The 27,113-nt window shown below is 37.3% G+C and overlaps 1 long non-coding RNA gene across 7 annotated transcripts in view; it reads right to left on the bottom strand.

Annotated features, from left to right (window-relative positions):
* Positions 1–27,113, bottom strand: part of LOC146439295 (uncharacterized) — a 55,375-nt gene continuing 28,262 nt past the window's right edge. For 3 of the 7 annotated variants that reach the window (XR_014850739.1, XR_014850745.1, XR_014850741.1), the window contains one exon: positions 1–14,017. This is a non-coding gene — a long non-coding RNA (uncharacterized LOC146439295). Of the gene's footprint in view, positions 14,018–26,613; positions 26,734–27,113 lie in introns of all 7 variants that reach the window. The other 4 variants (XR_014850740.1, XR_014850742.1, XR_014850743.1 and 1 more) reach the window with 3 other exon arrangements.

Here is a 27,113-nt window from a genome sequence, read left to right on the forward strand (position 1 = left end):
TTATTTTAAAATATTGCTTGCTATACATTTATTTTTAATGCATATGAAATTATAGAAACAAAGCACTTTAGCTAACTGAAGAAATAGAAACTCTTTGCACACACAGTTTCAAACCCCAGTAGTATTTTAGCCTCTTGGAGTTGTCTCTTGGACTGTAAAAGAGGGATCTGGACAGTCTCTCAATGTCTCTGGCTATTAAATCCTCAAATGACATGTATATATGCTTTAGGAATGGGTCAGCTTGCAGACAGAAATGTCCCAAACTTAGAGGGAAGGAAAAAAAAAAAAGAGAGAGAAACAGATTGGTGGTTAGAACAGATCTGTGAAAGCCTTTGCCCTCAGTTGGCTGGGTTTGCGCCAAGATTCAGTGTTCACTTACACACGATATGAAAAAAAGGTGATGTGGAAAAATATTCTTGTCACATGCTTCAGCTTCTTTTTCTTTTTTTGGACAATGCTTTGTTCTGTGACTGTTTAGTTCAATGCGTTGAACATGCACTTCCAAACCTGCCATGCCATTTCTTCTGCAGCAGTTGGAAATTTAAAGATACTTGAACCTAATTAGAGACTGTGTTTTTCTTCTTCTATGTCTACAGTGAACTTTTCCCATTCAGAAAGGATAATATTTTAATACAATTGAACATAGGTTAAGGCATAATTGGCTTTAGCTTGAACAACATACAGAGTAACCCTCTTCTGCTTGCACCCATCCTCCTCATCTACCTTTCTTATTTGTTGTCAATTTCCCCTACAATTAGCAGCTCACAGCAGAGTCACAAAGTTATTATTGAACCCGAAGAGTTTTTAAAATTCTAGGTGTTGTGTCATTCTTTCCCAGATGAAAAGAAGATCAGCCCTTTAGAAATCAGCCTTTAAGTGCTGACGTGCAATGCACAGTTCTAAGACCACTGCTCTGCAAAGCACAGATTTAGCAGTACCAGACAATGGGGACTGGGAAAATCACTGGAGAAACAGGAAAGAAATAAAAAGAGGGTTTCAATATTAGAGTCCTTAGACCTGCTGCTTTGGATTTTCATTTGTTTATCTGTTCTCAAGGTGGGAAGTAATTGGGCTAATTTGTATGAACACCACTTAAACATTATTTAGTTTACTTTTGGAAATTTTGACAAATGTTTTGTAAGCAGGGTAATGCAGACAACAGGATAGAATCTCTCATGAGTAATCACTTTCATTCTCAGTCAAAGTTCTTTATTTTTCAGTTTTGTGGCATCCTAGATGTAACCCCCATGGGAACCACACTGATGATATAATAACTGTTGTTTTCACCAAAAAAATTTATCGTCCTTCTTTGAGGGGGAACCAAAACTCTTGGTTAGCAGAAACTTTCCAAATATCCAAGGGCAAGAGTCAAACTGCTCAAACTGTTTTGCTCTAGGCAGCTGCAAGGAAGACCAGCTTCAGGGAAAGACAATTAAAATTATTGTATGACAGGTAATTTCTTATTGCATTGTAATTAAATGAAACATTCTCAACTTGGAAGCAGCTATATAAACTAGGTAATACTGAATGAAAAAGATTAAATTATTTTTTTCAGCCTAGATAACTAATTTTCCCCAAGTATCAGATTCCCATGAGATGCTAAATGAAGTAACATGTTAATTCATACTAATAAGCTCTCTGTTTTTTGCAGTAAGTTTAAAACAATGCTACAGAGACATTTCAGAGTCAGAGGGTACAACTTTAACATTTTGCAAACACCTATGGTCCTTTTGCCTTGTCCACAACAATAATTGTTAAAGGAAGAAGGTTGTAGAGATTTCTTACAGCCAACTTAGCTTTTGGATATTTAAGATATCTAGTGCTGAATGATTTTACATATCATGACACCTTCATCTAAAACTACAGTGTAAATATTAGCAGTGCCATGCACTGCAATATCATATAATATATATGTATATATTAAATATCAAAGATTAATCCATTATTTTACAGACATTTGGGGATAAAAAAACATTAAAATAATATTCAGTGGCCATTTACCATGAGCCCATTGAGAGTGTAAATGGTTCCCTGCCTTTGGGGGAAAAAAAGATGAAAAACTCAATTATAGTTTTACTAGAAGTCCACCTAAATTCTTCGCCACTGAAAATATTATTGTAGAAGATGATAGTATGGAGGTTATTTCAGTAATCAGGAAACCCCAGGGAAAAATGTAAATGCATTTTCTACACCGTGAATTTGAATCACCTCACAAAGTGTGACTGGCATGCATTGACAGGGGAAAGAATTATATGCAGCTAGGGGTAGAAGCATTATATACAGTAGGTATCTCCCAGATCCCAATCCATAGATATACATCGCTACAGCAAAATGCTTTCCATAGCCTGCTACAATTAGCAGAAGGACATATTTCTAGTTGAAAAGGAGTTTGATAAAGAATAAGAAAATTATTAGAGGTGAAATCCTCAGAAGGATCTTTCAAATACCCCAATTCACCAGACCCTAATTAGGTGCCAAGGCTGTGTGGGGAGAATTGGCCACATAAGAATAAACTTTGCAAAATCTGACATAGTGCCTGGAGAGGCACCAAAGCCATGAAACAGGAAATGCTGAGCACAAAATTTCAGGCTTCTCTAGAGTTATGTTGCATTCATATCCCTCACCTAAGTTTGGATGGCACATGAAAAATCAAGCAAACAAATGTGTGACTAAGACTTTAAAGCAAGGCTTAGTTGGAAGGAAAATGCTAGAGGTCTTTTCCCTGCTTGGTTTAACATAAAATACTGAACTATTAATCAGAGCAGTCTGAAATATTCATTTCTCCCCTTCCAGGCAAGTTCTCTAACCTCAAGGCCAACAGCTTAGCAAGTATTTAATTATTTCATTCAAAATGGAACAGTTTCCACAGAAATATTCACAGGCTCCTCTGATCCCAGATTTCCCCAAGGCACCCTCCAGAAACTTTTGGAGAGAGATTTTTGAGCCAGAATTCTGTTGGACAAAGGGAGTAAAAAAAAAAAACCAGGTTTTTCAAATCTCAAAGGGATGATCCAACTGCTGAGGTGCTGGGCCAAAGCATGAAAGCAAGAACAAAAGCCAGTGTGTGCTAAAAACACTCAAGAACTCCATGAATCTTCAGATCTAAATTTTTCATGAAACACATAGCTAACTGAAATATGGGGACCACAGTCCCAAAGGCTCCACTGAGACTTGTTGTGGAACAGAATTTTGAATAGAAATTGTTTTAGCTCTGTTTCCTTTTTTTTTTTTTTTTAGTGGGGGGGAAGGGTTTGGGGTTTTTTGGTTGATTGTTGCTGTTAAACCATTTTTGTTTGTATCGGTTGTTAGACTCTCTCTCTGCCATCATTTTGTTTTCTTCTCAGAACTTCATTTGTTATTGCACATGGCTAGCATCAGAATCATGAGTGATGTCATAATTTCCAGAATTTCTTTTAGCCTCTTTTAATTATGTTGTATAGTTGTTGACTTGTTATTTACAAAATTCTTACATTTTGGAGACATTCTGCAAAATGCAAAAAAATAGTAAAGAAATTGAGGATAGGATTTGCGAAGGAGTTCTTGCAATATTCTTACATAAAAAGACAGAAGCCTTGCTGCAGAAACTGCCAGTGGAACTGTTTATAACCAGAACATTCTGAGAGTCTTTGCTTCAACTGTGTTTTAAAGATTACTCCTGAAAGACAGTCCACAACCTGTCCAGAAGCTTGCCCAAGTGACAGGGAGACTAAAAAATATGGATCTTTAGAGTCTGATTTCCAGAAGATACATATTCAGGATTCCATAAAAATGGCAGGCTTTGTTTTAGGTCTCCCTCAGCTAGCAAGTAGTTTTACAGAATCACTGGTTTTCAAATCACATCTGTAAATGACGTTCCTGCACCAAAGAACCTGCAGATGGAAAAACCCACTTATACAAGCAACAAGGGGCAGCAGGTGAACTGAGGGTTTGGAGCTGGCAGTCAGAGCCTTTGGATTCCTCTGATTTCTCTCTGCAGTTTCTGGCTTTTGTCAGGGCCTCATAGCAGGGCTGGGGAAGGTTCCTTCTTTCTGGCCCTTCTTGGTTGTTCTTTTGTGGTTTAATGGGAGTGTCACAAAAAGTGTATTTTGAGGAAGAGGCTATGGAAGAATTCTCAGCAAAATGAGAATGGATGAAAATAATGGTGTCTGAGTGACAGTAGGAACAGGGAATTTTTCTTTTTTTTTAAAGTGAGCACTGAAGAAGCACAATGAAGACAAATGGACCTTAGCTGCAATCTCAATATGGCCTGTAACATCCCAATAATTGTGCCCCATTGCCAACCCCTGTTTAACCTTATACCAGCTATCCTGTGGCAGTAGAGCAGGCACCCAATGCACCAGGAGAGGGGAAGGCTGCAAGGAGAAGTACACAGTAAGTTCCCCTTAGTGCAGTGGGGAAGTATGCCCTGGCCTCACCACCCTGGGCAGAGGAAAAAAGGGAAGTTCTCAAAGAATCAGTGAAAAAGAGCTTCTCGGAGCAGGATGCTTTCCTGAGACCGGTAAGGAGCAGCAGCTCTGGGTTTATGAAAAAAGGGACTGAGAACTGGCAGCTTTGCAAATGTAAGGAATATAGGATTAGTAGCTTACACAAAGTAAATGGCACAAAGAAAGTGAATGGAAAAGAAGGAAAAGGCTTAGGGGGTCTCACAGATCACAGGAGACTGAAGAGAGATAAAGCAGTATTGTAGGCTTCAGCATGTTGTACCAAGCCTATATAAAAAAAAACTCAAGCATCTAATGCAGTAGTTGAAAGGAAAGGCATTTCTAGAATGGATGATTTGCATAATGGAGAAGGTAAAGATCACTGGATTTCAGTTTAGGTGGTCTGGTGGTGCCTTTATTTTTACACACAGGATGATCAGCAAAGATGCTGCTGTGTGACAGCACAGACGTTTAGTATTTTTGCATGAACCATTTTCATCCCAGGCAATTTCTTACTCAGATCTCAAAAATATCAGGGGAATTACCTCGTGTATTCTTGTTTCAGTCCACAGAGTACTACAGCCAACAAAAGCATCCACTGTAATTTGTGGGTACCAAGACAAAGTTTCAGTAGCTTCTTTTTTTCTTTTTTTTTTTTTTTAACATTGTTGCATGACATCTTCCCGTATATGTAAAGGGCTGTTGTCCAGCTGGAAAATTGCTCTTCTCAGCCAAAATAAAACAGTTACTTTGTGACAGCATGTCCCTGAATTTCATGGGGCGTCTTGCCAGGTGCAAACAGCCTGAAAGGAAAAAACATTGTCTGTAGAAAGCATAATGTAAAATCTTTATTGTTTCTCATGGGGTCATGTTTTGAGGGAAAAAAGTTGTTAATGTTAAATTTGGTAAATACTCTGCAGTTCAGAGCAGCACCTATTGCCTCTTTCACAGTATTGGTAGAGAGGTAGAACACATAAAACATAATGCTTTTGTGCAATGTTTATTTCAGTGAGAAGGTGAGTCTACAGAAGTTTATTTGTAAGAGTGAAAAGCTTTGCTTTCTCAAGGTTTGAATTACCTGAAAAAGATCCAAGAATTTAAATTATTAACACTGTTAAATAGCATCACGGTCCCAATATTCAAATGCAGCCTTTCCAGATACAGAGGAATGTTGGACAAAGGAAAACAACAAATTTCCTGACTGCTCTGTAAAATTGAAGCATGAAAGCCATTTTGGGTTTCCTAAACAATTGTAGGAATCAAACAGTCTGGAAAAATTCATTTCATGTCTGACAAAGTTAGACAAAAAGTTCCTGTGGTCCAAAGTGCTAAATTGTCAAGTACTGCATTTTTGTATATGAGAATTACAGATGAAGATTCCTAAATGAAAAACTGTTTCCTCATCCTCCTCACTCAAAGAAAAAAAAAAAAAAGACAACAAAAAAACCCCAGCAACAAAAAAAAGCCCAAGCCTTTTTATTTGGTTAATATCTGGGGATTTTGCATTAACAATAAGATAAAACATAAATAGATCTGTGAAATGCTTCACTTCACTATGTTTTACATTTATTCTCAGGGAAAAAAAAGTTAAAAATGCTTTTCTGTGTCTAATGAAGAGTGCAGCCTGTCAGATCCAGCAGAACACTTGATATAAATATATTTAATTTGAAACATGTGAGGAGGGCTACTTATTTTATTAGTCCTTGCAGTTAATAAGAAATAATTCTTAAAGTGGATCTGCATTTCAAACACATTCATACCTTTTTCCTCCATTCAAAAAATATAATTTCTTTGCAATACTTATAAGGAATTATTCTCTTCAGTAAACAAATCTGTGATTTAAAAATGGAGCTTCATTTTAAAAAAAGAAGCCTTTTGCAATAGAAATATCTCAAACTTTAAATTCAAGAATCTGGCATTTTAAATAACATTAAAGTGATTTTTCATGGGTGAACTCAAACAAACAGTTCCCAGTGGGTTCTCTGAGGATGACTTGTTTTATTAGAAGGCTTTTTAATAGTACAATTTCTTGTTCTTAGTAAACTGTGTAAATGACTCTTTCTTGAAATGTGTTTTTCGAAATAGCATGGTTAAACACAGACCAGCAAGTTCCCTTCTCAGCCCTTCATGTTCTTCCTGATAGCTACAAGCAGTCGTTTCTTGGGTGTCCAAAACACAAAGTCTGTTGCAATCTCTCTTGAGCAATATGAGCCATACTAAAATGGGCACTGAATATACTGACAGTACAAAAATTAAAAAAAGAAATAGAAAGAATAAGAAGAAACTAATCATTCAGCAGGAACTTAATCTAGCTGTCCAGAGGGTAGAAAAATAATTGGTTTTACTGTAAAATTAGTAGCATTGAATATTCTAGTGCTCAAAATGGAATAAGAAGAAATGTATGTTTAAAGGCACTCTTTTCTGTCATTGTTTAGTTTCGTCTGTTTCTGACCCCCATGGCATAACATTATATTCCAGGAAAACAGTTGTTTTCACTCTTCCCACTTGCTCCAATATTCCCATACTTCTGGTATTTTGTTTCCACTGATGCAAGAAAGAAAAAAAAAATAAAAGAGGGGGGAAAAAACAATTAGTCACATCTAAAATTATACCAGCAAGGAACTAACAATTAAACAAGAAATGTCTTGGTTGCCCAGCACGGAACCCTTAACCTTCAGGCTGCAGGACCACTTATAAAAGGAAAGCCTTCTGCACCCATCTCAGAATACTGGGAGTCAAACAGCTGGTTTGACACATACACTGTAAATTCCTCTGGTCCCCTGAATGCTTCCCAAGCTGTCAGTCAGGCTGTGTGTCCTCTTAGGGTCTTATCCCAGCCTTTTCTTTAGGACTGCCATAAGCACTGCAGCAAAAGAGTTCCTTTGGACCTGTTTTTGGTTCTGGTAGATCACGGCACACTGATCTTAAATTGCTTTTGGGAAGAAGTAGGTAGCTGGTGTTGGTTGGAGATTCATTGCCAATTCAGTTATAATGAGAGCAGAAAAATCCTTATAGTCAGAAGGTGAGCAAAAGCTCGATGTCAGCCTGAAAGAACAAAAAATAAATTAATGAAAGCGTTAGTTGACTCCTGTACCTCCACCTTTTCTGCAGAAAAAAAAAACCAAAAACAATATCAAAGGAAGAAACTGGCCAAATAAGGTAAGAACCTGGAACATCAAGAGGAGGAAAGTATTTTATTTGACTTCTGGATTTTGCATTTCAGAGGAGCATTGCACATTTTCAAATTTCTCTGCAATCACAGAATCTAGAAATTTGCTTTCCCATTTTAAGGAAAATTTAGATCTTGATCATTACAGCCTAAAAACACTGTCATGAGACTCAGGTGAAGTAGAACCAGAGTCACATGCACGATAAATAACCCTTCCTCAGACAAATGGAAACTCCCAAGATCCCCACTAGAGGAGACAGGAGAAGTCTGTGTGAGTTGTGGTCTGGCTGGGGAATTTGGACACAAATAGAGTGTCCTATACTTACACAAGAGGTTAATCAGAAGCCTATTTGGAAGCCTGTACTTAAAAAATTCAATCATATAACATTCAGGTTTACAATAAAGGAGTAAAATTATGAGAGAAGGATAGAAAAAGAAAACTATCATCTGCTCTCAGGGAACATCACATTCCCGAGCAGACTAAAACATGTCAAACTAGGATGTTTGCTTTTAGTTTTGCTTGGTGTTGCACTTGAGGAGCAGAAGGATCAAAGTGCTCTCTCTGAAGATTTTTGGCTTTCTAAAGCCTGTGCTGACATGTGGCACATCTGGAACAGAGTTGTAGTTACATGTTCAAGTAGCCTCCTTGGAGCTAGAGGTATTTCAGTGTGCAATCCAGTGCTCAGAGAATTTTCATCCGTGGACAAGGGGATTGGGGTGTGAGCCCTTGTGCACCCACAAGTTGACACACAAACATTTATTCTGCCCAAATTGGACTGATTGTTCTCAAAATAAAGCAACACCATACATCCATGGCTGTACAAATGTAATTATTTCATCTGAAAAACAAAATTAAATAAATCCCTTTTGTTAGAGCTACACAGACAAAGCCATTTTTAATAGATCAGCCTTACTCAAAAAGAAGCAGAGCTGACAACATTTGAGCATTTTACAAACCAGAAATCTTCTATTTGGAATTTTTTTCTTGGATTGATTTTTGTTTTGGAACTTCTCTAAATACTATTTAACTTCAAAAATATCCTGACTAAGCTGTACCATATGACATGTTGCAAACACAGAATCTACAAGAGCTGCTTTCATTCTCTTCTAAAAGTCAGGCGCTTTTATTTAACAGGGCAGACTTACAGATGTTTCAGTAGATCTAATGTTAGAGGAAAAAAAGATTAGACAATGTGAGCTGTGGTAAATTCTAAATAGGCTTTCTGTTTGCACCACTAATGCATAAAGCCTTGAGTTCTCACACGGCATTGAGGTACTGCTGTGCTAACAGAAAATAAACTCTGGTTTATAAAATGCACAGAATTGTGAGTGGGTGTCCCCTGAGGATGTTTAAAAAAAAAAAAAAGAAAAGAAAAAAAAAACTATGAAGCAGTAACTAATCATAGAACAGAATAAAAACAAGGATCTATTTTCCATAAAGGCCCCAAAGAATTTTTAAAGTATCATCGCTTTGTGTGGTGTCAAACAGGGCAGTTCTGTTGCAGTTAGCAAACATTGACATGTCCTCTTCACAATCCCATCCATGCTTCAAGTAAAAGGGGCCCCGTGTCAAAATCTTCCAGATAATGCCTCTGGCTGACTGCAGATGTGAGTTTGCTCACTTTTGAGGTGCTGGCATCCTCTTAATCTGCCAGTAGTGCAGCACCACCAAAACCCAAACTGTCCAGACTGTGTTCCAGTCTAGCTCCAGAGGCTGAGCTGTGAGTGGGGAACTCAGCAAGCTCCCCTTCCCCTTGGAAGCCTTTTCTCACCTGAGGATTCTGCTCCTGAGGCACTGTGCACCTTGAGTCTTTTTTTAGGTGTGGCATAAAGGGAGCACTGTCAGCCCAGCCAGCAGCCTTCCAGGTTGGGAGAAATAGCTGCAGAGCATCCCCTGCATTTCCTTTAACCAGAGCTATTTACAGAGCCAATACACTTTGTGAAAACAATAAGCCCCATGGAAAACCTTACTTTTCTGCCCCTTGGGAAATATTTCCATAGTTAGTGTCTATCAAGCATGCATCAGTTCTATCCAGAGGTTAAAATGGGTGGCCAGGTAGGCGGTCTTGGTTTTGTGGTATTATGAAGTTTTCACCATGAATCCGCAGTGACTATGCTTATATTTTTAGAGGTGTAAAAACTGTGTTAGATTACTGGTTTATTCAGCTCTTTATTCTTGTCACCTAAGAAGCTTCCAAAGTAAAGCCATTTCTATTTTAACCCTAATCCTTCTTGCAGACCATTTGGGCTCCTGCTGCCATTACCTTACTGTTTACTCATTTTACACTCTTCCCTTTCGGGCAGGGGGGGAAAGTAGGATTATAACACATGACTAATTCCAGTGGCCATTTCCTTAGGAAACCCTATAGTCTCAACTCTGTAATTAAAAGCAGAATGAAGTATCAGGAGTATTCTTGGGTGCTGTTGAATTCTCAAAAGTCAGTCACATATTGGTATGTTTCACTGAACATTTGGACATAAATCTCTTTTCAAATTTTGAACAAACATAGCTGCTCATGCAGTTTTAGTGCAGTCGCTTGAAAAAAAAACTCCTACCCACTTTATCACATCATATAAGCAACAATATTAACTTTCATGTTTTTGAAGTCCTGGGATACTTTAGCCAGCAGGAATTTGCCTATTTCTCCTGCAGCTGATGCAGTATCAAATTTAACATCAAAACATTCTATCTAAAGGTTTTCTTTTTTCATAGCAGCTGTATAAGGAATCAGTAACAAATTTTCACTATTTCTCATTTCACTCTTCCATATAAATTAATATATTTCCCACTCAGTGACAGATTATTCAGTTGCCAAAGCCTTAAGCATAAATCAAATCTTTCTGAAACTCGGACATCTCAGGAATAAAGTAACCTCACTTACCTGACTGATAAGGAATTCTTCTTTTTAATATGGTGACATGGGATTTGTTAATAGAAAAAACTCTGTTCACTAGTGTTCAGAGAAATTATTAAAAAACCCATGTTTTTTTATCCACAGCTAGTCAGATGAATACAATGAGATAAACTGCATACTTACAGAATATCTGGATCATATGGAGTGGGTTTTCTAAAGAGCCCTATTAAAAAACTTCAGTTAGAAAAGGACTTGATGTGGAATAAATTATATCACCAATTTTTCTCTAAGCAGAAAGATTGTTTCCTGGGAAGTCTTGAAGGATTTTTTGTTTGCTTTAGTGGAAAGTTCATAAAAAGAAAAGAAAAAAGAGATGAGATAGTATCTTGTAGGCATAAAAATACATGATAAAATTAATTAAACTGTCCTATTTATGCTAAAGCTTAATACAATCCCAGTCAAAGTAGTATAAAATATTTGGGGACTTGATATAAAATATGTTTTGCATAGTTTCTTTTTAAAGGTTCCTGCATGCCATGCACCAAATACAGCCTTATCTGTTCAATTCTGTAAGATTGTTCTGTATTTTCCATTGAGTGCTACAGGGCCTTTATCTGCAATGGTATTGATTTGCATCATAAATGGCCAGTTCTATATAATTCCCTTTTTTAAGAAATTTCTTCCAAAGGAGAAATTCCTCACTTCCAAAGGCTTCCAAATTCTTTCCTCACTTCCAAAGGCTGTAGGCTTATGCTCTTATTAAACAGGCTCAGTACTGCTCTGTACTTGCAGATTCTTCTGAACTAATTGGAGAACTAGGTAGAATTGGCTCCAACAAGAGTTCCATGTAGGATGCGTTGTGAGGCACCAAAATCCACCATTTAAAGTGGTGGATTTAAAGACATTTAAAGACACCTGATTAAGTTCATGGTAGTTAATAGGCTATTGCTGTCTTTCCCTTTATAACCAGCTGTATTTCTAGTGTTAAATAAAAATATCACTGGTATTCACTGGGAACACATTATGATTCAAGTAACAGAAAAATAAAAATAAAACCACACTTCCAACTATCACTTAGTTGCTAGCACAATGTTCATCAGGAATGCAGAGAAAATAATTTTAATACCTTTTATCACATCTTAAACACTTTCTCAGTAGTACTACTTTGTCTCTCTGTAACTTGTTAACAAGTTTACCTCAAGTTGAAAATGCCAGACAATCTGCTTAGTAAAAAAAAAAATCTAATTTTTATTTTTGCTATTGGGTCTCTATTGGAGTTTAATCTCCTCTGTTGGATGTACATATATTTATCCTCTGTAACTGCATGTTGTAGGCAGATATAAATAGATAGGATGTCCACCATTGCTGAGGACAGGTGAGGCACTGAGCTGCACAGAGGACCATGACACAGAAGGATTTGAACTCACTGCTTCCACACAGAGAGGCAGTTTGGCACTGACAGCAGAGTGCTGTACTAAAGCTAATTATAACATTTTAAAAGCTGCAAGAGCTCTCTCCCACTTGAAGGCAGATGTACTGGAGGAACTCAACCAGATGGAAGCAGTCTTTTATACATATAAATCTGCTCTGTGAAGGAATTCCACCTTCACACAAGCTCCTTTCACACAATACCTGTGGATTACCTTGGTTTACTAAAAGGTGAATCCCAAAGATTGCTGGCTCTATTAAAAATTAGGGAAGTTTTGTGGGTGGGAATTTAAAGCAAATGGGACCAATGTAGTGTCTTGTCTCTTCCTCACTCAAACAGTCCCCTGTCATCACTTCCCCTCACATATAAAGTTAATTTGAATTCCACTGACTGCAGTGTTATAATAAAGATAGAATGTCATTCCACAGAATTTTTATAAACATGAAAACAGAAATTTCCAGTAAAAAAAGCCCCAAGTAGATTTTATGTACCCTCTTTGCCCTTTTTAGTGTAATGTTTCACTCTATTTTTTTCAGCCAGAAATGAAGCCCATATTTCTTTAGACTCATGAGTCCCAGAGCATGAGTGTGAATAATCTTTTATCATTTTGGGTCTAAGATGTTTTATCAGCTACTGGATCTGCCACTTCTTCAGTCACCTTTTCAAGGACCAGTTACTGATCCCCCATCACATCAGTGAAATTTATGAGAGGAAGAGCAAAGAGAAGAATAATGCCACATCTTGAGGGAAAGATGACATTTGTCTGAAAGGCTGGCTTTATTTTCGAAATGGCAGCTGTTTGGAACTGTTGACAGATTGGGAGTGTTAGAAATTGTCCCAGGCCAGATGGATTACTGATCTGGGTCCAGGTGAATAGGTCAAAGGCACTTTATAAATGATGGGATCTATTCCCACATAGCTATCACCACCACAGAGCAGTATAGGTAACAGTTATTTTTATAACATGTAATTGAGTTATTTTGGATAAGTCCCCCACAGGTCAGAGGCGTGTACTTTTTTATCATCTTCCTCCCCTTTTGCTGCAGCAATTGCAGTAATTTGAGACATTCCCAATACTATTTCTAATTGAGTTAGGATGGGCTGAGGGCAAGATATCTGGGGCAGGGTGGTAGAGAAATAGCTCTTTTAGTCAGGAAATCACATTCAATCTTTTTCTTTCTGTTATTTCCTGTGACCTGAATACATTGATTTGCTTCATGGTCATGTTGTAAGAAATTGTTTTAAGGAACAGGAATGAATCAACCAAACAAGACCTTGAAAGGGAGGCAAACAAGGAGTTTCATCTGCTCATGAGAACTTGATAGTTTCAATTCTTGCACTCTATTCTGATGCATTTTACTTATATTATCATGCATATTTTCAGAGAACAGGTATATTTTAATTTAATTTTAAATGGAAATAAAGGAAAATGGAAAAAGCCTTCTCACTTTGATTTAGTCAACTGAATATATCGCAGGAATAAAAACAGTTGAAAATGTGGGGTTTTGCTTGGTTTAAACCAACACCCCTCAGCTGTGTGAAAACTGCAAAGTTATGTTTTGTCCTACAGGGTCCCTCAACTCCATGGTGGCCTTAGAACATCTCAGAAGTACAAGTTAGAGCCTCATCTCACTCATTAGCCTCCACTTGTGCCAAAATCCTTGGAAATGCTTGACAGAAGGCTCTGTCAAGGATTGTCTGTCCCCACACAGGCAGCAGCATTTCTTTTGTGAATAGTTGCCTGTGTAAATTAATGTTGTTAATGCCAGGTTTCTACCAATAAAACTTAGATTTAAGATCCATGGGAAAAGTGAATATAAAAAGAGCAAAAGCTTCTGACAGGAGTACAGCACTGTATTTTATGTTAGGGTCCAGATCCCTCTCTAGTCTGGTATAGCAGCTAGTTAGTTTATTCCTGTGTTAGTGAAGATTCCAGTCCTGATCTATCTGTTGGCAAAACGAGGTCATTTTTCCTGTAAATTCTACCTAAACTTAGTGGTCTAGACAAAAAACAACACCAGTCAAAAGTGCAGAACAAAATAAAGATCACATCAAAAGGTTGCAGTACCTTTGTTTGCATTCAGTCGCTTCAAAGTTGTGCATCTATCATGTAGCAATCTTCTAGGAAGAGCTCATGCATGTACTGTGGAATTGAGAAGAACTGTATTTTCACATAGCTGTAATGAACAGCTTAGAAAAGTTAATTATATGCCTAAAATGCTTTTGAATCTTTATGTCTTGTTTTTTTTTTCTCAGTGCAGTTTGAAACCAGTACAGAAAATCTTCTGTCATTCCAGAATTCAGTTCCAAACCATGTGTCAGCAGGAAGGCTCTAGTTTTCAACTTTTCAGGAATATGTCCTGCCCTGCTCTTACTACCCAGGTGACAAAATTGCTTAAAACCTCATCCATTATTGTTCTGAATCAGAGTATGTCAGAGGAGCTGTAATGTAACAACTGCTATAGCAACTATTCATTTTGGTTCAAAACCTGAAATAAACTGTTGACACATCATATTTCACATGCTAGAGAAGACAGTTTTGGCATAATGTAATAATATTAATATATTCTACAGAAACTGCAGTAATATTAATATATCCTATGGAAACTGAGAATACTCAACTATGCATATGGCATAGAATACTTTAGGCTGAGAATAATTTTGAGAATATGGTATTTAAAGTATATTAGTTAGCCTCTGCTCAACTGTTATTAAGTACTATACATAATTCAGCCCAATTAATCTAATTAAACTTCCAACTGACAAGGGTTTCCAGTTGGCTGAAGTTTTGCAGAGCTCTTTTGTACATGACAGCAAACATTAACCTTTCCTTTGAGCAGCTGACCCTTAAAAAGATGTCCCACTAAGAGATCATATCATATACAATATAGACTAACCACAATCCTGACCGCTGAAAGGTCAATAATTTCCATCATCTTTCAGTGTTAGGAATACTTTAGGGAGATTTTTCCTCTGTGTTTCTCAAGAAAAGCCATGTTTGGTGAGCTTCCTCTTCTTTGTTTCTCTTTTCTGAATCATGAATTATTACTTGCTTATACAGTAAAGCTGAAGGAGGTCCAAGAAGATATTCTGCTCTTCAGACAGGATTTAACTTCTTCCATACAGAATCTTATTCTCAAACAGAGCTAAATTCTGTGCTATTCAGTGGGAATATTGTTCAGTTATGAAGTACAGAATGTGTCAATATGTAAATATACATCCATATAATATATACACACATCCGCATATGTATGTATGTGTATAGTTTATATTCTAAATATATGTATATAACCCCTGTGAAAGTCCATTCTAAAGATGCTTCAAAATTGAAACCACCAGTTATTTTGTTTACCACCAGCCACTCAAAATTCTCCCATGAACAGAAAGTTTCATTAATTTTTTATGCTTAAACTCTCAAAGTTATTTTTAGATTAAATAGTGCTTGTGTTTCTCATTGGAAAAGGTACATCAGTGGGACCAGGATTGGTATGAAACATTGTTCTCAAGGCACGACATTAATAGCTTGCCTAACTGCATGAAAGGGTAGACTTTGTCTAAGCAGAGGTTTCAGGAATTTAAGTATCACAAACAGAAGACATATCCAGGTGCAGAAACATGATCTGCATGTCATGCTGGGCACTGAGCTGGGTGCCAGAAGCAAGGGAGTGTCTTGCTGACTCTGTTTCTGTTGTTTTGGGGGGGTTTTATCTGAGGCAGGTTGTCCTCTGTATCTTGATTTCATAATAAACTTCTAATATTTCCTGTTTATTTAGGATGTCTTTCTTTCAGCTTAAAGATTATATTTAATGTCTTGTTTGAACAGTATGCAGCACTTATATCCCAGTGAATACCTGAGAGCACTCTGATAACTATAAAATTCTTACACAATTGTTTCTTCTGCCTCTCATTTTAATGTTTGACATTCCATCATATTTGGTGTTGGCAGAATAAAACATGAGTGTTCTTGCATTGCTTTAACAAAAAGCCCAAGAGAACTGCCTCAGAAATATGCAACAGCTACAAGGTGATGATCTGTCTGGCAATGAGGTGCATGAGAACATGTTCAAAAGCCCTTAAACAGGAATCAAGTGCTAATTAAAAGAGGAAAGCAATGAATGCTGCCATGATTTTACCCATAGACCTGAGAAAACACAGATGAAGATTCATTAAATCTACATTTCTCAGGGCTACTACAAGCAGGAAAAGAAAATACATATTTAGCCATCTTCTCAGGGGTTGTTTAATAATAACATACATTATGTCTCTTTACTCTGCTCCCAAGACTCTTTTAAAAGTTATATAATATGCATACATATTAGTGATGAGTGTCTGGCATTCCTGGTTCTCTTCCTTTTCTAACCAAATGTCTGAACCTGAAGCAAAAGTCAGGTTTCTTCTTGGCTATACTCCTTCTGGCCCATGAAGGTAGCATTTTTGGACACATTTCAAGAGAAAGGGTGGAGAACAAGTTAACCAGAACACCTCATGGCCTTAGCACCTCTCTAATGTGAAAGATATGGGTTTAAGCATTCTTTGTTTGAAGAAAGCAAAAAACTCCTAATTGCTGGATGAATTAGTGGCGAATTATGCAAAAGGATGGATACTAAAACATCTGAGTGCTTGTATGTTATCACATATTATTTCATAGAAGATAAAGGTGGAATTTTTATGGCACTCTGCCTAACCTTGAACTACGAGAGAGTACTGTGCAGGATATAGTACAGGGCTGAAGCTCCTGCCAAAAGAGCAGCTCTTTCAACCATGCAGGCAGCTTCCAGGCAAAGCACAGATAATATATATATCACACTAGGTTTATTTAGTCCATATATAAAAGAATATTCATCCCTGAAGATACTAAAATAATGATAGCCTATCATTGGTTATGGTTATTTCAGAGGACTGAATAACCTGGAATGTGTTGTTGTTATTCCATTTTTGAAGTAAAGGAACAATACTTCAGAAAGTGAAGATCTTTGAAAAAATAAAATGTTAAAAGAACATGACTTTCTGATTGTTTGTTTTCTTTACATCTCACCTTCAATTATTTCAAAAATATTTTATCTCTACAAAATCTACCAAGTGTTTCACTGTATGACTGACACAGTTCTACTCCTTCTGCAGCCAAACAAAACAAAGAAAAGTATTTGTACAAATGCAGTCAATTTCCATAGAATAATTTCCAATATTTTTTCATTATCAGTACAGGATTAAAGTTGTCTCATGACCAGATAGATAAAATACGAAGGACAAAGTTCTGCTACCTTTATACAGAGCAGTGGTTTGGTCTGGGAGGAGCATACCAGAGTGTCATGGAATTATCATTATATTTAAGTAAAGCACATGTTCAAATTAATCACTCCTCTTAGATGTAAAGGTGAGAGGTGCCACAGATACTTCTGCATTTTCAGCATCTAATTTAGCTACATTCTTGTGGTCTTAACATCCTGAAACCATAACAGAAATAAAAGACTGCTGGCAGGCGCTACTGGAAATATAAGAAGGGTGTCCAAAGGCTTGCTATTTATTTACACACCTAAACATAAATAATCCCCTCATGTACCACTTTCACCCATAGGCTAAAACACATAGTTTTACATGAAGGTCATACTTGTCCTCGTGTTTTGGAAACATAATCTGTCTTTTAAGGTTTGCAATTCTTGTTCCAACCGTGGATTTATAAATCCCTCCACTTTCAAAGAATTGAAGAATTCTTAAGGCTTAAGATTGTTTTCATTTGGATGGAGAAAGTATTAAAAGAAAGTCCACTATAGGGTCAATATATATACAGATAGACATGCACATATTTGAGAAGGTATAATTTGGCATCTGAAAGGCCAAGATAATAAAAAAAAGGCCAACATAAACTTTTTTTTCCTCAACACAACTGAGAGGTGTCTCACCTTGACATGTGCCACCAGGAAGAGTTTTGAATTAATAGTAATAACTATGTTGAAATTCAGTATCCAAAACTCATTAAAATTTGAAATTGATTAAAACAGTTGTTCATTTGAGGTTAAGTTTCTTCCTTTTTCATATTCCTCTTCCAGTCCAACACCAGAGTGTTGCAGAAAGTCCAAGTTGCCTGAGTGATTTTTAAGCAGAAGCTGATGTACAGTGGACAGTATCTGGGTAAGCATTCAGGCTGCTGGACATTTAATCTATATAGGGATCTGAGCCTAGGTAGAATTTTTTTTTTGTATTTTTCAGGCTTTGAGAGTCATAAGGCTGATTTCAAGAAAAGGTTTTGAGGATTTTCTTGGGGTGCAGTGAAGACTAAAGGGGTGTCCCTGTTTCCCCCTCTCTGCAACTTACCACATCTCTCTGGTACTACAGAAGGGGAAATTTCTTCTGGTACTACAGAAGGGGAAACATTTTCACAAGGAGCTCCTCCTCAGTGTGAGGGCTGCAATAAAGCTTGGCATGCAACATGGTCTGTGGAAGGCTATGCAAGTCCTTATTCATTCTTGTAAAAAAATCTTACTGGACAATTCTAAAAAGGTAAAAAATACCACTTAATTTGAAGGGCTATTCTGACAAAAATATTTTCTAGATAGACTTCAACCTGAAAAGAAACTACTGTATAGAGAGAAGATAACACTCAGGGCAAAAATCTTTGGATTACCAAAGTTATTTTACTAAATTGATTGCTATAATCTAGAATAATCTGCTCTAAAGCTAAGCATTTATAAACTTCAGATGATCCTGACATTTGAGGAGTCTAGCCCAATGCCTTAGTTTCTGTTGTTTATGACCCAAGTAAAGAACTGAATTTTCCAAATTAATTCTGTGTGAAAGCAGAATTGAGCCCAGAACTTGTTTGTTCCCTATTCTTCCACAGTCTTCCCAAATAAATTTGGTAAATTGTTTACAGTCTACTCCCATGTCAGAGGCTGGATCAAATGTCTGTTTTCCTTTGCCCTGTCTGCTTTAGACTGTAGACTCTCTGGGCTGTGGACTGCCTTTTCTGATAAATCTCTACACAGTATAGAGTACAATGGAATACGATTGCTTGTCTGGAGATCTTAATATAAAAGGATCTAATATAACGCAAACATTAGGAGACATAATACCATGTCATATCATATCAGTGACAGCAGATAAACAGAGTTGGCCTACAGCACACTGTGTGGAGAGCCTGCAGAGACCCTGCAATGAAGAGGGAATATAGAAATGGAAAGTAGTTTTAGGTTTTCCAGAGCTACAGGTTAATTCCTTCTCCTTAAAAAGCCAGCAACCAGGATGAATGGGATGAAGGCCATAAAACATGAATGCCCTTTTTAATTGGAAAACAGGCAGTAAATGAGCTGCCCTTTAAGGATCAAAGACACTATTAAAAATGAAAGATATTATTACTGTTATTGTAAGGTTTTAATCGTAGCATTTATCAATAGCCCTTCTCACTAGGGAAATTGCTATAAATACCCAGCTGACTTACAAGCAACTATATTGTTCATAATATCACATGGCTGGCTAAGCATTACCTTCTGATACTCCATTTCATTTTATGCCCTTGAACCTGGGCTCTAGAAAATACATTTTTAAACAAGGAGTAGTACATCCTCTGGTATCTGGCTGAGGTAACAGCAGAGCTGCTAATCTTAGGCAAAATTCACCCCTGTAAAAATTTGAGATGTCGCTTACTAATTCCTCTCACTGTTTATTTTCAAGGGCTAAATAAACCTGAAAATTTGTGTCCTGAATGTCTAATAACATGCTGCATCTCCTTCGCCCACCCCATCAGCAGGCTATATTTGGTAGAATTATGCCAGATGCCTTTGGATTCATGTTAGTTATCCAGCAAAATTGAAAGAGACAAATTCAGAGAAAACTGTTACACAGTATAATCCCAGGGATAGCCTTAAGATCAAAATAAAATAGTATGTTAAAAATAAATTGCGTTTTGGAATCTTTCAAATTTCCTTTATAGCAAAGACAGCTTTAGTGTCATCAAGGTGTTAATATGCAAATGTCCGAGGAAAAATACTTTCCAAATGACGGTTCATGCTTTCCTTGGGTGGAAAGCTATAGTTGGCTGCTACTTCTACCTGTTTCCTTTCTGGTAGTGTGGGGACTGTGGCAGAACTGCCCTGTGCTCCTGGGATCTCACCATACTGAGGTGTTTCATGTTGGCAGCTGTTTTCCAAGGAGATTGTCTTGTGTCCTCACCTAGGTGGGTAAGTCCTTCTGCACCTTTCCTTTTGGGATGCAGAGGTTAGGAGATAGAATCATGAAATGAGGGCATATTTCTTCTGATCTAAACCCACTCCTTTGTCTTTCCAAGTCTTGTCTTTCTGTCCCTCTTAATCATAGAACTAGAGGATAATTAAGCTGCAAGGGAGCTCAAGAGGTCTCTAGTTCAACCTTTGACTCAAAGTAGGCTCAGCTTTAAGGTCAATTCAGATTATTTGTGCTTTACTCAGACAGGCATTCAAAACCTCCAAGGACAGAGGTATGCATCTTTTCCATACTGCAGTCAGTATTTAGATGAAGTCTCACAGTGTCAAGTCAAGGACTTCTTTCCCTTTCCTTAATCTACTGTGTTCCTGGTGATGCAGCCCAGAACATCGTCTCCTTTGCTGCCTGAGCACACCACCAGCTCATGTCCACCACGTCCCTCAAGTCCTGTCCTGCAGAGATGCTCCTCAGTGAGTCCGTAAATGGCCTGTGCTGCTGCAGGAGTTCATTTGTTTCCAGATGTAGGACTTGGCATTTGTCCTGTCTGAGTTTCAGAAGGTTCCTGTTGGCTTACTCCTCCATTTGTCTAGTTCTTTTTGGATGGCTGCTCTGCCCTAGATTTCATTGACTGGCCAGCCCTGTCTGGTATCATTTGCAACCTGGTGACAATGCACTCCACCCCCTCTGGCAAGTCCTTGGTAAAGCTGCTAAACAGGTCGGGTCCAGGGCAAACTCGAGGTACTCATCATCAACTTAAAGGCAGCTTGGTCCACTTCCTACAAAACCTGAATAATTAACCATTTTTTCACCCATCTAGTAACCCATTTATGAACATTTTCCTTGTTCAGCCTTTTATTGTGAATGTAGCAGTAAAGATTACACTTGTTTCCATTTGAGTTTTGTCTTTTTGCACAGTAGCTCCTTCATGAGTTTTCTGCTTGGGCAAGCTGATGTCCTGCTACATCTCCTTGTTTTTCTGTGTGTGGGGATGGACCATTCCTGTACGTTGAGGATACTGTCATTAAGTATCTTGCAACTCTTATTCTGAGTCCCTTCCCTCTTTGAAGCTCCCTCTCATGGTTTCCCATCTAACATTTGCCAGAACAACCTTAAATCTGCTCTCATTCCTCGGGATCTTGAACTCCTATTTCATGGTGCCTATAACCAAGGGCATCACTGATTATTACAAACCAAATAGTCCTGTCAAGTGAAAAGCAGATGCAGCTATATGTCATCCTTTTTTGGTATAGTACCCATACCTGACCACATACATTGTTGCCCTTCCAGCAGATATCAGAGAAAGGAAAAGACTCCAAAGGAACTAGGGTCTGGATACAGAGACTTCCTGAGTTGTTTAAACAAGGCTTCATCCACTTCCTCACCCTAAGGAGATGGTCTGTAACACAATTCTCTTTGTTCTGAATATTGTGTATCCCTCCATAAGAACCTTGCAGCTATGTGAGCTCTACCACCACAATAATCCCAGTGATGATGCAGTTTGGTGACCACGAGAAGAGCTCTGGCTCCTCCTGCCTTTTTGTCTGGTTGTGGGTATTTTTGTACACACCCTGGAGCTGGGCCTTCTTTTGCCCTTTTTCCTCACTCCTAAGGCCTGCCTTGTACACATCACCCTGTTATCGCCCTGTTGTGTCATCTTATCTGTAACACTGGGTTTGGTGGATAAGGAAAGCTAAAAAAGATACATTAGATAGAGATGTATATATACAGGTAGTTAGATATGGATGTTAGACCTTAGAATGGTGAATTAACACATTCTGAAGACAAATGACAGAAGTTGATGCAGCTGAATGCCCTCTGAAATGTGCTGAGGAAAGAAACTGGAAAAGTGAAATGCAAAACACACAAGAGGAGGCTGATACCTTCCTATACAATTCCCCAATTAGCTGATGGTTTTTGAATAATCCTAATTACTACACTGCCTAAAATAAATTCCCTTGTTAGATAGCATGAGTGACACAGAGTAATCTCTTTTAAATCGTAAATGCAAACCAGACCTCCTCAAGATATTTTACTTTTCTGCTGCAGATGTTTTTTCATTATTTCCTCCTTCCTACCATACCAGCTCTACAAAGGCCATTGACAGCTTCTTCTTTCTTAATTAAATAGCTACAAAATACAATGTCATTAGCTATGACAATTTTTCCACGTTTTAAAGTATTACTAAGACCAGTATTGTTAAAAATATATTGATGCATTGTAATTATTTCAACTTTCTAAAAATAATCTACTAAAATAGATTTCTAAAATATCATTATCACATCATAATTGTACCTGGTTGCTCTATATCCTGAGCTTTACATTTAACTGTGCATTTAAAGTTTATGGATTTATTTCTTTCTCAGGCACCTGTATTTAGGCTTCTGCTGACTAATGGTAGGTTTGAGTGCAAGACTTGGCATAGTGAGTACAGTTTGCTCTATTGACAGTTTTACCTTAAAATATTTCAAAGGTAGTGCTTATGTTATCTGGAAAGAAGAGAAGAGAGCTCCTGGCAGTTAGATCTAAAGTGTCATTAACAAAAGTTAGTGGTCAGCTAAATTTAGTTATTTTGCACTTGGGACAGAGATTTGGGATTAAATGACAGAAAACAGGGTATTAATAGATCTATTGAGATCATACCCTCCTTTGGGTGTTATGAAGTGCAAATACTGAGCACTCATTAAAATTAAAATTATTTAGTGGCAGCTCTTTTTCATTTTAATAGTATAACCTGTCTTTTCTGCACTAAAATCACAAGGTGATCAAACATGAAAACTTTGCAGGCAGTGATAAAGCTTGCAATCTTCTACTTGCAGCACTGAATTTGCTAAGTTTCCTTGCTTTATATTTTACAATGCTCTTCAAAGTCCAAACTAACTGAAAGCATTCTGTCTTTTTTCCATCTGTCCTTACAATGAAGTCACTAACCATGAAATTAAGTCGGCAAGTAAAGTTCCCAAGCAGAGGGTGTTAGCAATACGAATAATGTATTGCTCATAACTTAAATTGAGTCAAAAGCACTGTCTGTAGATATGACTGCAGAAAAAGAAGTAAGAATAAGAAATTCTCACAGTGGCCAAGATCACTATTAATGGAATTAAAACTGTCATCAGACACAGTAGATTCATAATTGTATTTCTGAGTTATTCCCATTCCAGAATAATGATTGTAAACTGAACATTAGGCATTATTGAAGCATTTATCCTCTTCATGAGAATGAATAGTATTATTATTCAGTATTATAGCAGACTGGTATGAATGCCAAATGCTTTTAAAGTTTCCTACATAATTTGTAACTAAACCTCCACCAAAGTGATGGTTTTCTCTGTTCAGCCTCATCATCCCAGTGACTGAAGAAAGAGCAAAATAATTCCTCAGCCTACCCATGAAATAGGTGCCACTGTCAAGGGGTCATAGAATCACAGAACCAGGTGTTCCAGACCTCTGGACATCTTCTTGACCCTCTTCTGGACTCAGTACCACAGGACAGGAAACTGTTTAGACAATGCTCAGGTGAAGCAAGCTAATTAACACACAAATTAAAACTAGATCCTCATATATACATATGAATATTAAGGTTCTTTACTATCATGTAAAACTCAACAGAGTTTATTGAGGATCAAAAATCTTTCACAAAATTAAAAAGATATTGAAACTTTGTAGTGCCTGTTCCAACCACGGGACAGCAGGGTTCTTGGAACAAAAAGTGTGTCATCTCATATATCATAAAACTGTCAGCACAGTCAGGTATCACTCCTGACCACCATGCATGATTAAAGTATAAATAGATAAGGATAAAAATGGTAACAGCAATTGTTAGAAGCCAATTCTGAAATTCTTTCCACTTCTACTTTGTAAACTGGGACCTATGGACATGCAATGCAGAGGGGGTGAAAGCAAGAAATATTGGTATCTTGCCATCATTATCTTCTCTATTTATCATAAGCAAATTATACAGAAATAATTCCTGATTGTAGACCACACATGGTATATTCTGATCTTGCTATGACTCACTATTTTATTACAAATAAGGAGTATTTCTTTGGATATTTAGTTGCTGGAAACAATTAGAAAATGTCCATATCTGATATTTATGCAGAGTAGCTGAGTTTCTTTTCTTACTAGTAGAACCCTAGCTGTCATATCTTTAACTATGGTATCTTAAATGACCTCTACCCTGTCCAGAAATGCCAGCAAAAGATAAATAAAAGTGGAGTCAGACCTGTGTTTTTACATGGAGCTGACACTCCTGCTATCCCCCCAGTGCTTTTTCATCTCCTGTGTCTTTTCTACTAGAAAGGTCTCTTAGCATTATACCATTAATACGATTTTCCTTCTCCATTTGCTACACCTCTTTGATATTACGCTGTTGTCCATAAGATCTTTGTTGTAGGCACCATCCTGAGAATATTTCCAAGTGGCAATAGCGATCCACAAGGCTGCAAGCACATGCTCTGACTTAAGGCCACAGATTTAAGACAGAAAATAACATATTGCTGTTTGTCTACCAGTAGCCCCAGTAATATTTTTTCCTTAATTTTTTGATTTTCATTTACTTTAACAATAAGTTTTATGCCAGAAGGTAGAAGACACCACCACAAAACTGGAGCAAAAGACCAGATTTCCTAATGAAATACTAAAAAACATAGGGAAATGGAAAATATTGAGAAGGATAAAACAAGCTTCTTCCTCAAATAGTGTCCATCTGTATTTCCAATTACAGTGCTTCACCCTGTTCTAACCCTTTTTGCAACACGAAATTAAACATTTTTCATGCTGCCTCTGCCTGACCCTAGGATGGATGCTTTTTAGCTCAGATGTAGTACCTTTTCCATATGTAGCTTGAAAAGCTTTTAACAAACATTGCAATTACAAAGCTAAGTAAATGTGAGCTGGGATTACAAGCAATAATACAGTAAGATCTTAATTCATCTTTTTTGTTATAGCCATTTCATGGAAAAAGGAACTCAATAGGCTGTTTTATACAAAAACAAATGGGAAGCAACGAAGAGAGTGACTGCTGTTTCTTATCTGATGATTGAGTTTCAAGTGCTAAATAGATTGAAGCTTAGAGGAAACGCTTGAGAATAATCAGAATTTAAATTTTCTTTCTATCTTCCAATTTGATCCAAAATTTCTGGTCTTTTAGATGATTTGAAATAAGAAAATCAAAATCTAATGCCATGGTAGTTTCTTGGATAACAAAATAATCCAACTATAATAGGGTAAAGAAAAGCAAGACATCTGGGGAAATGTAGCTTATGTTAGCAAATATTGTAGAAGTTTTTGTCTCCTGCTGGAAAGGGGTGCATAAAAATGAGGAGTCCTGAGTACTATGATGGTTCCTTTCTTTAAAAAACAAAAAAAATGCAGTAGTAAAGAAGCAATACGTACTAGACTGAAAGAACATAAACTTTCATGCTGCAGTTCTAGTATTAAACGCTCTAATGAGTAGGAGAAAAAATAAATAGATCATAATAACCTAATAAAAGATCGATTTTAATATTTTTATACATTTTGAGCTTATTTTATAATGCCTTCATGTCCTTCAAAATACCCCTGTACCACAAAAATCTGTATGTGTGCATGACCATGTAGATGTAAAATCAGTAGCCAGTCTCTGCAGAATATAATATTACAGGGACACTTGAAAGATACACAGTGTTCCCAGCCCATATTATGAATTTTGTGGAAAACAACCTAGAAAAACTGCTTCACCCATTTTTACCTCCTGTGAATTTTGCCTTTAGCAGCTTTATGAATCTTTGACTATGGAAAGCTGGTCCCTTAGTGATCTAGTTTAAGTAATACTTAAAAAAAACAGGGGAAAAAAAAAGAAGATAAAGAAACATTAGACAGGAATTTGTGTGAATTATTTGGAATAGATGCAGTGAGTTGAAAGGGAAACATAAAATGAAAGTGCATGTCCAGTGCACAGAAAAGTGGGCCCTTCACTGCTCTGTGTGTGTAGAAATCAAATTGCCAGTAAGCATCCAGCCTGAAAAAAACTATCATTCACAGACTGACTGCTTAAATGGGGCTTAGCTTTCTTAATATTTCTCATTGCCCACCAGTGATTCAGTAAGTGCCTTTCTACTATTAAAAATCAGTCCAAGATTTTAATGAGACAAAAAAGTTGGTTCAGTGAATTCCAGCTGTGTTTTTCTAGAGTCTGGGCAGCATTGCTGAATATGAGAGAAAGTATAGTTTCTCTGCAGGTGAGCTGCCTATTTTTTTTTTCTTTCCCAACTAATTTCTCCCCCTCTTCCTTTTCTCTCCCCTATGACTGAAGACAGCATGTCTATCAATGCCTGCCAAAGCAGTGGAGAAAATGTTGCTGGCAAAGGCTGATGCATAGAGAACCACAAATCCCCAGCACTCTCAAAATGCACACCCAGCAGTGGTGTTGGTATCACGACTCCCATCAACCATTCCTTCCTATCACACCCCCCTCCACCTTCCTTTTTTTATTCCCTGTGTTGTTCTCAGGCCAGCAGCTATGTGTAAACAGGATGTGGGAGCTGTACTGAAATGTATTCAAGCCCTGCACACCTCCCTCCTCACCTCTGGCTGCAGTGTGCATCCTGCCTGGAACATCTGCTACAGATAAATACAGGGAGACTGCAAGCTGTGCAGAGAAGGGCACAGCCTGGAGTTCTTCAGCCTTCTCTTGTCATCCTCATTCTTTAACATTTAAAAAATAAAGAAAAAGCATTTTACTTCTAACTGGAGGGCAGGTCTCCTAAAAATGTAGCTTTGAGAAAGTGTAAATGGCCTTTTCCCTTATATCTCATAATTGAAAGACATTCTAACTTACTGATTGTTTACATATTAGTTCTAGTAATGTTAACTGAAAGGTACACATTCATACGCTGTTGATGTCCTTGACGGATTTATCTTCAAGATGGATTTTCATGGTTGGCAGACCAGTTTTTTAAAAATTGCCTCTGGTAATATGACTGAAAGAGATCATAGGACTTTATAGCACAGTCACACAGAAAAGATTTCATTACAGCTTGAAAACTGAAAGCCAGAATAATGTGAATGGTTGCTACTTTGCAGTA

Source organism: Lichenostomus cassidix, chromosome 3 (assembly GCF_008360975.1).
Source record: "Lichenostomus cassidix isolate B80296 chromosome 3, HeHo_3.0, whole genome shotgun sequence".
NCBI classification, from domain to species: Eukaryota; Metazoa; Chordata; class Aves; order Passeriformes; family Meliphagidae; genus Lichenostomus; species Lichenostomus cassidix.